Here is a 14,333-nt window from a genome sequence, read left to right on the forward strand (position 1 = left end):
GATTGGCTAGTTGTCTGTGGTTGTGGTTTCAGTCTGTGTGCCCTCTGACACCCTCTCTCAGCGCCTACCGTCTTACTTGGGTTTCTCTTACTTTGGACGTGCAAAGCATAGCCGCTGCTTCTTACCTTGGAAGCAGAGTAGGTCCTCTCGGCCGCTGCCCCCGACCCCTGACGTGGGGCAGCTCCTCTCAGCTGCTCTGTGCCTGTTGCAGCCTCTGATCTTTTGTCCTATGAGTCACTAAAGTTTTGAACTATGAATTCAAAAGTGAAAACAATCATCATCTTAGTAGACGTACTTTCCCCTCAGTTATCCATTCTTCCATTTAGTCCTACCCACATAACCTTATATTCTAGATAATATTTTGAGTTTGATATCCCCACACTGCCAATTTCATGGCATTTTCCATGTTTCCAGGTAATCTTTACAAAGTAGACCACAACAGGGCTGGCTGTAGGTGTGATGATGCAGTAAGAAAAGGAATGGTGAAGTATTTTCTTATTAAGTAATACAGTGAAGAAATGTTCTTACATGAAATGGGGTTGAACCTTGAAGCTGATGAGAACTCTCTACAAGGCAGAGTTGAGGGCTCCTCTGACTTGGTGATTCTTTACAGTCACTGCAGAACATCAGAGACATGGCTGGGAGGAACAGAGAGGCAACCAGGGACCATGTCCTCTTATTTGGGTCCATAATTGTACTATCCATTGTACTGTTTGCCAATTTGATACCAAAATGAAAGTAACTGAAGTCAAATCTAAGACATTTTGACCAGTCTTCAAACCCAGACCATCCTCTGTGTCTTGCCCTAACTTATAACTATTATTTTAATGGCTCCTTTATTCTATTCAGCTGTGGTACCCTAATTGACTTAACTATCCTCCATTGTAGTGAAAAAATATGAAGAAAGAATGAAGAATAATGAATGTAGTGAAGAATAATGAAGAAATATCTTCATTATTTCTAATTATTTAACTACTTTATGCCTGTGATAAATAAAAGTACAGTGACAGTGTATCTTCCAGCATACAATATTTTTCCATTTAGATGATTTCCTAAGGATACATTTCAGGAATGACACTTTGGGTGAGGAATAATTGGGTATGAATTCAGATCAGATCAGTCGCTCAGTCGTGTCCGACTCTTTGCGACCCCATGAACCATAGCACGCCAGGCCTCCCTGTCCATCACCAACTCCCGGAGTTCACTCAGACTCACGTCCATCGAGTCAGTGATGCCATCCAGCCATCTCATCCTATGTTGTCCCCTTCTCCTCCTGCCCCCAGTCCCTCCCACCACCAGAGTCTTTTCCAATGAGTCAACTCTCCACATGAGGTGGCCAAAGTACCACCTTTTAGTTTCAGCTTTAGCATCATTCCTTCCAAAGAAATCCCAGGGCTGATCTCCTTCAGAATGGACTGGTTGGATCTCCTTGCAGTCCAAGGGACTTTCAAGAGCCTTCTCCAATACCACAGTTCAAAAGCATCAATTCTTCGGCACTCAGCCTTCTTCACAGTCCAACTTTCACATCCATACATGACCACTGCAAAAACCATAGCCTTGACTAGATGGACCATTGTTGGCAAAGTAATGTCTCTGCTTTTGAATATGCTATCTAGGTTGGTCATAACTTTCCTTCCAAAGAGTAAGCGTCTTTTAATTTCATGGCTGCAGTCACCATCTGCAGTGATTTTGGATCCCCAAAAAATAATGTCTGACACTGTTTCCACTGTTTCCCCATCTATTTCCCATGAAGTGATGGGACCGGATGCCATGATCTTCGTTTTCTGAATGTTGAGCTTTAAGCCAACTTTTTCACTCTCCACTTTCACTTTCATCAAGAGGCTTTTGAGTTCCTCTTCACTTTCTGCCATAAGGGTGGTGTCATCTGCATATCTGAGGTGATTGATATTTCTCCTGGCAATCTTGATTCCAGCTTGTGTTTCTTCCAGTCCAGCATTTCTCATGATGTACTCTGCATATAAGTTAAATAAACAGGGTGACAATATACAGCCTTGAATATTCTTATGTAAAACTGCCAGATTCATTCCAAGAGGAAGTTGAAGTGAAGTGAAGTCGCTCTGTTGTGTCAAACTCTTTGTGACCCCATGGACAGTAGCCTACCAGGCTCCTCCGTCCATGGGATTTTCCAGGCAAGAACACTGGAGTGGGGTGCCATTTCCTTCTCCAGGAGATCTTCCTGACCCAGGGATTGAACCCAGGTCTCCCACATTGTAGGCAGATGCTTTACCATCTGAACCACCAGGGAAACCAAAAGGAAGTTACACCAAGTTAAACTCTTAGCAGAATTAAAGACTATACCAATATCACTGAATCTTCATCAGCTTTAAGTATTGCTATTATTTTCATTTGTTTGCCCACTCATATTCTGTCCATCTTTTCCCCATAGTAGGGCATATAAGCTAGCCAACATACTGGTATATGGCTTAGATTCAGTGTTGTTGTTTTTATTCAGTCACACAGTCATGTCCAACTCCCTGCAACCCCATGGGCTGCAGCACACAGGCCTCCCTGTCCTTCAGCATCTCCCAGAGTTTGCCCAAGTTCATGTTCATTCCATCAGTGATGCTGTCCAGCCATCTCATCTCATCCTCTGACACCCTCTTCTCCTTCTGCCCTCAATCTTTCCTAGCATTAGGGACTTTTCCAGTGAGTTGTCTGTTTGCATCAGATGATCTAAATACTGGAGCTTCAGCTTTAGCTTCAGTCCTTCCAGTGAATATTCAGGATTGATCTCCCTTAAGATCGCCTGCTTTGATCTCCTAGCAGTCCAAGGGAATTTCAGGAGTCTTTTCCAGCACCACATTTCAAAGGCATCAATTCTTTGATGTTCTTCATTCTTTATAGTCCAGCTCTCACAACTGTACAGTGATTTATATATAAATAAAACTTTATTGATTCATTTTTAGAAATGGCTTTAGCTCTAAATTTCTAGTGCTTTTGAAATTTACCCATGTCTGTGTTTAATCATCTCAATACTTCTAAAGGTTTTATTTTTAAAAGAAAACAACAGTAATTAACAAAAGATAATAGATGATTTTTTTTTCAACTTACCTTTATGTAAGAAAAATATGAAACATGAAAATAGGGGGAAAGACTTGACTATAGAGAATAATCCAAGACCAAGATGTTCACCATGGTCTGCATACTACATGCCAGGAGCTATACTTTTCTAAAATTGTTGAACTCGACACATTTTACAGTTTAAATGCTGTATTGCCAGACTTGGCAAAAGTTTGTTTCATGTTAGTCTATTATGTAGGAATTATACTAGTAAACAGAAGTTACACTGTCTGAGGAGTAATGATTCAAGTTTGTTAAAGTAATTTTTTCTGATTGGATGCCCCAAAATCAAAATTTCTCATGGCTAAGGGTACTTGTAGATTTATATCATCCTAGTCCTCTGATTGATTGACACTGTGTTTATTTCTTCCCAGACAAAAGTGAAAATGCCCTTTCCTGGGGAGGTACTCTGTCCTTTTCTAGGTACCTCTCTACCACCACCATTAGACTATAACCATGTGTAATCAGACCATAAATTCCTATAAAGAACTATGAGATTTAACCCTTAGCAGTATCCATTTGGTTTTGAGGTGATAGCTTAATGATCTTCTTTAAAGAAATCACAGTTCTGCGTCAGGAATTGGAGATGAAATCTTGCTTCCCTGACACTTCACAGTAATGAATTGACAAGTGAAGCCTGTGCAGTAAGCCAGTAGAAGAATGGTAGCTGTGTCACAAAATTGTAGTAAACTATTCCTTCCTTTCTCCAAAACCCCATCTTTAAAAAAAAATTTATTTCCTTTTTAATTAAAGGATAATTGCTTTACAGAATTTTGTTACTCTCTGTCAAACCTCAACATGAATCAGCCATAGGTATACAAATATCCCCTCCCTTTTGAACCTCCCTCCCATCTCCCTCTCCATCCCACTCCTCTAGGTTGATACAGAGCCCCTGTTTGAATTTCCTGAGCCATACAGAAAATCCAAAACCCTAAGTCTTTCATAAACTCTTCTGGGAAGGTGGCAAAATTCTGTAGATTTCTCAGTGATTAAGATTGGAAAGATAAAATTTGAAGTTTTGTGCTATAAAAACAAGTCATATTTTCTTCCATCCCCCATGCATGAACATGAAGCACATAAATAATTTCATCATACTGAATAAAGGAACAATACAAAAAGCATGTACTGTGTAGGAAGCAAGGAATAAGTTATGTATGGCTAATTGTGGCAAGAGCAAATTGCACCACTTAGTTCCTTTGGTTATTTCTTTGGTTTAAAACTGTTTAGAGATGTGATGGAGAAATAACACCAAAAAATAGGCAGAAATAGCTCTACGTATGAACTGATTTTGGAGTAGGTGTTGAGTAGGCAAGCGAGAATTGTTCTACCTTCAAAGAAAGCTGTTAATTTCTAGATGCATTATTAAGGAAAGCACTGTGGACGTCACTGCTGGAACAGGAAACTAATCTTTTTTGTTCTTATCTACATATCAAGTCTTAGTCTAGTCTGCTAGCAAAGAGTAGTTCTCTCACTCCACCAAAATGAGACCATTTTGCTTGCTTGCATATGATTGTTCTTTGTTCACTGCAGCACTCTCTTCTCAGCTACTATTATTGCAATTATTTTCTGGTTTTGCTCTAGGATGTGATGAGAAGGTGCCTCATCAGAGAGCATGACTCTTTCTAATCCCAACCCACACACTTATGGCAAAGTACTTTTGTTCTTTCCCCAGAGCATTGTGTTCTTCCACTAGCAGTCACTAAGCCAGGAAAGCTTGAGGGTATTTTGCAATAACACTTGGAATATACACTTTTATTTTTTAGTTGGAATTTCTAGTGTTTATATTTTGAAGGTCATGTATGATGTCACATTCTTAGTCATTAGCTGTCTGCGTATTGCTGGGTAAGTAACTCTGCCAGGTCCATGCTGCAGCGCAGCGCTTTCCTAAAATCAGCATGAGAATGAAGAGGAGTTAGCCTTTTATGTGTATAAATGTATGTGTCCAGATGGTTGAAAGCCACATCACAGCAAGCAAGAGTCTGCCTGAAAAGATCCTGCTTTCCATTGTTCAGCAAGCAATCATACAAGGAACTTTGATAATAATGAGTTGTAAATAGTGAATAGAGTTTTTCAGTGAATTTTAGTGATCTGATTATTTGTATTTCTGTCCTCAGCAATCTGTCTTTTCCCTTTCCTTCTCCTCCTTCCCTTTCTCCCATCATTCCCCTCCCCCTCCCACTTTCTATCCTATTGTCTCATTTTAAGATCTTCATAAGCCAAAATATTATTTGACTGGTGGTAAGTGAAAGTGGAGGATTACTGAACAGGGGATTGCTAATGCTGTTTACTACTCATCATTAAACAAATGTGAAGGCTTCATCATTTAATGACCATTGTTCTCTATACAGAGTTCCAGTATAGACTAGTGGTTGAGATTTTTTAAAGGGAGGGGAATACAAAAATGACTATTCTTTGGCAAACAGATAAATTGCTTTCTTTGTCAATTAATTTGAGCAATCAATCTTTGTAACAAGTCTATTGTTAAGGACTCTTACTTTACAAATGGGCTTCCCAGATGATGCTAGTTGTAAAGAACCTGCCTGCCAATGCAGGAGACATAAGACTCAGATTAGATCCCTGGGTTGGGAAGATCCCCTGGAGGAGGGCATGTCAACCCTCTCCAATATTTTTTGCCTGGAGAATCCCATGGACAGAAGAGCCTGGTGGGCTGTAGCCCATAGAGTCACAAAGAGTCAGACATGACTGAGTGACTTAGCACACACATATACATTTTACAGATTATAAAACCAAGGTAACTTTCCCAAAGGTAAACAGTGGGTAAGTGGCAGAACTGAGATACTGAACTGTGCAGCCGGATGCTAGACCCTGTGTACTTAACTTTTGTGCTGTGCTGCCTGGGATGAGAGCTCAGGACGGTAGAAGAGGGAGTACATTCAGATAGCATAATACAAAGCACTGTGTGATAACAGTATGCTGCTGCTAAGTCGCTTCAGTCATATCTGACTCTGTGCGACCCCATAGACGGCAGCCCACCAGGCTCCCCCACCCCTGGGATTCTCCAGGCAAGAACACTGCAGTGGGTATAGATGAGGAAAATGAAAAGGCACTGAGAGGAGGAAGAATATTTCAGACAGGTGAATGGGTGGCATCTGTACTAGCCTTGAAGGCTAGGTAGATTCTGATAGTAGAAATCAGGAGTGAGAATTTGCCTTTCGTTAGAAGAAATGGCATGAGTACAAGATGCTGAGTCTGGAAGGTAGGTTCGGAAAATAAGTAGTCTAGTTTAGCTGGAGAAAAGGATTGTGTACACAGTACAGAATACATGAAGGGAAGGGAGTCACCAGCTTCCCTGAGGTCATACTCTCCTCTTCTAATCATTCATCCCTCAAGGTTTGGTGGTGGTGGTGGTGGTTTAGTTGCTAGATCATGTCTGACTCTTGCTACCCAAGGGACTGTAGCCTACCAGACTCCTCTGCCCATGGGATTTCCCAGGCAAGAATACTGGAGTAGGTAGCCATTCCCTTCTTCAGGGAATCTTCCTGATCCAGCAATCAACCCCTAGTCTGCATCACAGGCAGATTCTTTACCAATGAGCCACCAAGGAAGCCCTCACAAGATAAGGTAAGCTACAGCCAAATTTTGCAGGCTGCATTTCATGGGCATTTGGAATAAGGAGGATGATGCGTTTTAAGCTGTGAGGTGGCATGAACAATACTCTAAAGAGCTCAGCTTGGTGGATTAGTACTTTGAAGAAAGTAATGTGAGAAGCGGGAAAAATAATTGAGACTCTATTTGTTTTCTATTGCTGAAAAACAGTCTTACCACAATATTAGGTTAGCAGCTTTAAGCAACCCACATGTATGATAATCAGTTTCTATGGATCAGGAGTCTAGGCATAGCTTAGCTAGGTCTTCTGCTTAGGGTCTCACAAGGTTACAGTCAATGTTGGCTGGGTCTGTAGTTTCATCTGCAGCTCAGTTAGGAAAGGATTAGCTCTTGCTAGCAGAATTCTGTAGCTTTTGTACTAATGACTCTTGTTTCTTGCCAGCTGTTAACCAAAGGCTATCCTCAGCTCCTAAAGATTTCTCTCAGCTCCTGCCGTGAGCATTTCAATACTGGCATTGAAATGTTGCTTTTTCAGAGCCAACAAGGAAATGAGAGACTTCAGCTAAATAGCACTATAATCTTAATCACATATGTCCTGTCACTTTTACCACATTCTGTTGGGTTTTAGCCAACAAATCAAAGGTCACCCCCACACTTAAGGAGAGAGGATGACCCACAAGCATGAACATCAGGAAATACACAGGTAGAGACTCATAAAGGCCCTATACTAAGGTCTGCCACAGCCAGATACAGTTGGTGAAACAAACTCCAGAGTCTGAATTAAGTTGGTATGAATGAAAATAGAAAGGAAGAGTCAAATTCAAAAAATTATGTCTAGGAAAGATAATTATGATTTCTTGCAAAATTCATTGCATATATTAACTCACACATGCCTCAAAATATCTCTGACACAGCTACCAGGAAAATCCTTATTTCACGGGTGAGGATGCAGACTTTTAGAAGTTAAGTGCCTAGATCACATACATATGAGCTTCAAATCTGAGTGTCCTCATATAGATTTTGAAAGTAGGATGTCAATCCCAGAGTTCATTCTCTTAGCCACCCTTCTTTACTTTTGCTTCCCTGGTGGCTCAGCTAGTAAAAAAAAATCTGCCTGCAATGCGGGAGACCTGGGTTTGATCCCTCAGTTGGGAAGATACTCTGGAGAAAGGAAAGGCTACCACTCCAGTATCTGGCCTGGAGAAGTCCATGGACTATATAGTCCATTGGGTTGCAAAGAGTCAGACACAACTGAGCAACTTTCACTTTCAAAAGTATAGAGAATTTAAAGAGATGGATAAGAAAAACATGATTTTAACTAATTTCAACTCTGTTTCAACTCAGAGAAATGTCATGAGAGGCACTATTAAAATAATATGTATTGTGCATTTACTACATGCCAGGTAGTGTGGTTGGCACTCAATACGCATCATCACATTTAATGTTGCCAACAGCCTATGATAATAGTCTTTTCTCCTGTTTTAAAGATCAGAAAACACGACTGTGCCTGTACTCACTAAACTCTAGTTTCCACAAATACAAAGGGTTGTTATTTTGTTTATAACTATATCTCTAATCGGAGAAGGCAATGGCACCCCACTCCAGTACTCTTGCTTGGAAAATCCCATGGATGGAGGAGCCTGTTGGCTGCAATCCATGGGGTCGCTAAGAGTCGGACACGACTGTGCGACTTCACTTTCACTTTTCACTTTCACGCATTGGAGAAGGAAATGGCAACCCACTCCAGTGTTCTTGCCTGGAGAATCCCAGGGACGGGGGAGCCTGGTGGGCTGCCATCTATGGGGTCGCACAGAGTCGGACACGACTGAAGTGACTTAGCATAGCATAGCATAGCATATCTCCAATATCTGACACATAAGGCTGGTGCACTGGGATGGCCCAGAGGGATGGTATGGGGAGGGAGGAGGGAGGAGGGTTCGGGATGGGGAGCACATGTATACCTGTGGCGGATTCATTTTGATATTTGGCAAAACTAATACAATTATGTAAAGTTTAAAAAATAAAATAAAATTAGAGAAAAAAAAAAAATAAAGTAAAGCTGATTTAAACAAAAAAAAAAAAAAAAAAAGTGTTCACTATATAAATGTTTGAATGAATGAGCATAGCTTATAAGTGGTAGAGTTATGATATGAACTCATAATAGCTTCACTCTACCTCCTGTAGAAGATAATGCATTCCACTGTAGTCTTGGCAGGAAATCTAGATATGGATGTTCAGCACATATGTAAATTCAATTAATGGAGCTTGAGGAAAAGGTCAAGGCTAGGTTCCCTGTAAGTGAGCATTTAAGTGGATATCAAAATCCCTAAAATTAGATGAAATGATTAAGGGAGAAGGTATAAACCCCAAACCAGAACCTGCGAGAACATCTGTATTTAGAGGCTGAGGGGAGGAAGAGGCATTTTAAAAGGCAATGAAGACAAATACATCAGAGAGTTGAGATGGATATATTGATATAAAAGTAAAGGGGAAAGAGAAGGCAGGAGGGTTTTCAGCAATATCAACTGCCACAGGGTAATCGAAGAGCCTCAGAATTAAGGCAAGGTAATTATAGTTGAGGATTAAGAGGCCATCAGTTTGGGGTGAACAATTCAGAGAAAATAGGGCATGAGTAAAAATCAGGGGAGTGTCTGTGGATGAGGACCTCACTACTGTAAACTACTTTGTAATTTCAGATGAGCTAGTAGTAGTAATATGAAAGGGACGAAAGATTTTAATAGGAGTAATTTTTGTGTGTTGTAAATAGAAGGGTAGGCTCAAGTAGGAAGAAACTAAAGATGGCATAAAGAGAACTGACTACTGACGGAACATACTGTAGAGGAAACAGAAGCAAATGTAGAACCACTAATAGGAAGGTCTGTCCTTAGAACAGGCAAGAGACATGTTACCATTCAAAGTAGGAGAAGAATCTGAAATAAGATAAAAGAAAAGGTCCAACAGAGAAAAATTGAGGGAATTCACGTGGAAAGTCTTCAATTTTTATGAAAATGGAGGCAAGTTCTTCAAACCCAGGAAAGGTGGGAAAGATTTCAAGACTAGAGGATAGTAAGAAGTATTTTAATTAATTGAGGCAACAGTTGACCAAAAGTTTATTCAATGTTTACTCTAAAATAAGCAGAAAATTCAACAGAGAAGACAGTAAATAATCATCATCATCATTATTAGGAACCCATCTGAAGAGAAATAGCATGAACTTTTAATAGATGTCAGCAGGATGGTTTCATAATTTTATGCAACTTCTGAAAAGTGGTTATTAAAGGAAGTTAATGGTCCTGCACAGAGTTGGGAACTGAAACTATGAGAATGACAGGCAAGCATGGAAGAATGAAAGATGGATTCTAGACGTCAGTAAAGACGATATTGGCATGGTCTGAGTTGAACAATGATGTAACTGAATACTGAGAGGAATCGAGAGTCTAAAGATGTGATTTGGGTACTAGAAATAAATAACATGCTTATCATCAAAAGGAATGAGGTACGTTTGAGACCCTGAAGTAAAATAGTCAAGCTACTTATAATGCCCTTTCCACAGTTTCAAAGGTTAAGTAAGGAACTCTGAAGCTAAGGTATCAGATGGGCCAGAAATAAACGTAAATGAATATGGCAGAGGATGAGAGGGGTGGAGAAGATAACTGACCAGGCATCAAGACAGGTGTTATGATGGAGGTCATAAACACAGCAATAAGGACAGAGCTTAGATGTCAAGGTTCAAAAATAGAGATTGATGGAGATAGAACAATAGCATAAGAAATAACAGTAGAAGAATGTTTTTCAGGTTGCTCAGGTCGTCAGATGCAAAGTCAGCAGAGAGTGCCTGCTAGAGAAGCAAGTACGTGTAGCAGGAAGGGAATTATTTTAAATAAGATATAAGCATTGCTCCCTTCCCATACTACCTTATCACCCCTTTACAGGTGATCCTTCTAATCCTTAAAATTACCAGTAAGGCATTTCCCCCCATTTTACAAATGAAATATTCTGGTTCTGGAATTTGAATTTTTGCCCTTACTTCAAAATCTAAAGCTTTACAACATACTGACTTTCAGTGCTTTTTAAAATGTTACTGCAGCCCTCAAAGACTAACTAGAAATTATGTCTGATATTTGAAATGGATATGAAACACAATGGTCTTTTTTAAGGTATAATTTACATATATAACATTATATTAGTTTCAGGAGTACAATATAATGATTCAACATTAAGGTATACTGGGAAGTGATCACCACAATAAGTCTAGATAACATCCATCTCTACCCATATTCATAATTTTTTTCTTAAGAACTTTTAAGATCTACTCTATGCAATACAGTATTATTAACTATGGCTACCATGCCACACTTTGGCCACCTGATACAAAGAACCAAATCATTGGAAAAGACCTTAATGCTGGGAAAGATTGAGGGCAAGAGGAGAAGGGGACAACAGAGGATGAGATGGTTGGATGGCATCGCTGACTGAATAGACATGAGTTTGAGGAAACTCAGGGAGATAGTGAAGGATGGGGAAGACGGGCATGCTGCCATCCGTGGAGTTACAGAGTCAGACACGACTTAATGACTGAACAACAACTACAGCCATGCCACACACTACCTCCTCATGACTTTTTATTTTATAACCAGAAGTCCGTGTCTTTTGGCCCATTTCACTCCACACTATTTCCCACTCCTGACGACCACCGATCTGTTCTCTGTATCCATGAGCTCCTCATTTTTTTTTTAAGATTACATATACAAATGAGATCATATGGTATTTGTCTTTTTCTGGTTTATTTCACTAAGCATAATGTTCTCAAGGTCCATCCATGTTGTCTTGAATGTAATGGAAAGACTGAGTATCACTTCATGGCAGATAATGGAAACAATAACAGACTTTATTTTCTTGGGGTCCAAAATCGCTGCAGATGGTGACTGCAGCCATGAAATTAAAAGATGCTCCCTCTTTGGAAGAAAAGCTATGACCAACCTAGACAGCATATTAAAAAGCAGAGACATTACTTTGCTCACAAAGGTCCATATAGTCAAAGCTATGATTTTTCCAGTAGTCATGTATGGATGTGTGAGTTAGACAATAAAGAAAGATTCTCCAAAAAATTCTTTGGAGGACCAAAGAATTGATGCTTTTGAACTGTGGTGTTGGAGAAAACTCTTGAAAGTCCCTTGGACAGCAAGGAGATCAAATTAGTCAATCCTAAAGGAAATCAACACTGAATATTCACTGGAAGGACTGATGCTGAAGCTGAAACTCCAATACTTTGGCCACCTGATACGAAGAACTGATTCATTAAAAAGCCCCTGATGCTGGGAAAGATTGAAGGCAGGAGAATAAAGGGAAGACAGAGGATGAGATGGATGGATGGCATCACCGACTTGATTGAAATGAGTTTGAACAAGCTCTTGGAGTTGGTGATGGACAGCAAAGCCTGGCATACTGCAGCCCACGGGAATGCAAAGAGTTGGACATAACTGAGCAACTGAACTGACTATATATATGTATATACTATATGTATGTGTGTGTGTCTATGTGCGTGTGTGTGTACACACACACCACATTTTTCTTTATCCATTCATCTATTGACAAACACTTAGGTTGTTTCCACAATCTTGGCTACTGAAGATAATGCTGAGGTGAACAGGATGGAGCAGATATTTTTTTCAAGTTAGCGTTTTTGTTTACTCTGGATAAATACCCAGAAGTAGAATTGCTGGATTGTATGGTAGTTTCATTTTTAAGTTTTTAAAGAATCTTGATACTGTTACCATACTGCTGCACCAATTTATATACACACCAACAATGCACAGGCGTTCTCTCTTGCCAACACTTTTTATTTCTTGTCTTATTGATGATAGTTATTCTGCCAAATATGAGGCAGTATCTCGTTGTGGTTTTGATTCGCATATCTCAGATAAATAGTGATGCTGGGCATCTTTTCATGAACTTGTTGCCCATGTGTACCATCCATACTGAAATCAGATTGATTATATTCTTTGTAACCAAAGATGGAGAAGTTCTATACAGTCAGCAAAAACAAGACCAGGAGCTGATTGCCGCTCAGATCATAAACACCTTATTGCAAAATTTAGATTTAAATTGAAGAAAGTAGGGGAAACCACTAGAATATTCAGGTATGACCTAAATCAAATCCCTTAGGATTATACAGTGGGAGTAACAAATAGATTCAAGGGATTATATCTGATACAGTACCTGAAGAACTATGGATGGAGGTTCATATCACTGTACAGGAGGTGATAATCAAAATTATCCCCAAGAAGGAGAAATTCAAAAAGGGAAAATGGTTGTCTGAGGAGGCCTTACAAATAGCTGAGAAAAGAAGAGAAGTGAAGACAAAGGAAAAAGGAAAGATATACCCATCTGAATACAGAGTTCCAAAGAATAGCAAGGAGAGATAAGAAAGCCTTCCTCAGTGATCAATCAAAGAAATAGAGGAAAACAATAGAATGGGAAAGACTAGAGATCTCTTCAAGAAGATTAGAGATACCAAGGGAACATTTCATGCAAAGATGGGCACATAAAGGACAGAAACAGTAGACATAATAGAAACAGAAGATATTAAGGAGAGGTGACAAGAATGCACAGAAGAACTATACAAAAATGATTTTATTGATCCAGATAACCATGGTGGTGTGATCACATAGAGTCAGACATCCTGGAATGTGAAGTCAAGTGGGCCTTAGGAAGCATCACTATGAACAAAGCTAGTAGATGTGATGGAATTCCAGCTGAGCTATTTCAAATCCTGAGAGATGATGCTGTGAATGTGCTGCACTCAGTATGCCAGCAAATTTGAAAAACTCATCAGTGGCCACAGGACTGGAAAAGGTCAGTTTTCATTCTAATCCCAAAGAAAGGCAATGCCAAAGACTATTCAAACTACTGCACAATTGTGCTCAACTCACACGCTAGTAAAGTAATGCTCAAAATTCTCCAAGCCAGGCTTCAGCAACATGTGAACTGTGAACTTCCAGATGTTCAAGCTGAATTTAGGAAAGGCAGAAGAACCAGAGATCAGATTGCCAACATCTGTTGAATCATAGGAAAAGCAAGAGAATTCCAGAAAAAACACTGACTTCACTAAAGTCTTTGTGTGAATCACAACAAACTGTGGAAAATTGGTAAAGAGATGGGAATACTAGACCACCTTACTTGCCTCCTGAGAAATCTGTATGCAGGTCAAGAAGCAACAGTTGAACCAGACATGGAACAATGGACTGGTTCCAAATTGGGAAAGGAGTACGTCAAGGCTGCATAGTGTCACCTTGCTTATTTAACTTATATTCAGAGTATATCATGTGAAATTCTGGGCTGGATGAAGCACAAGCTGGAATCCATATTGCAGAGAGAAATGTCAATAATCTCAGATATGCAGATGACACCACCCTTATGGCTGAAAGTGAAGAGGAACTGAAGAGCCTCTTGATGAAGGTGAAAGAGGAGAGTGAAAAAGCTGGCTTAAAACTCAAATATTCAAAAAACAAAGATCATGGCATTCAGTCCCATCACTTCATGTCAAATAGATGGAGAAACAATGGAAACAGTGACAGAATTTATTTTCTTGGGCTCCAAAATCACTGCAGATTGTGACTGCAGCCATGAAATTAAAAGACATGTACTCCTTTGAAGAAAAGTTATGACCAACCTAGACAGTATAT

At 39.7% G+C, this 14,333-nt stretch overlaps 1 protein-coding gene across 1 annotated transcript in view; it reads left to right on the forward strand.

Annotated features, from left to right (window-relative positions):
* Nucleotides 1-14,333, forward strand: part of SLC2A13 (solute carrier family 2 member 13) — a 518,890-nt gene that overhangs the window by 494,066 nt on the left and 10,491 nt on the right. The gene's annotated exons all lie outside the window — the stretch shown is intronic.

This window comes from Bos taurus, chromosome 5, assembly GCF_002263795.3.
Source record: "Bos taurus isolate L1 Dominette 01449 registration number 42190680 breed Hereford chromosome 5, ARS-UCD2.0, whole genome shotgun sequence".
NCBI classification, from domain to species: Eukaryota; Metazoa; Chordata; class Mammalia; order Artiodactyla; family Bovidae; genus Bos; species Bos taurus.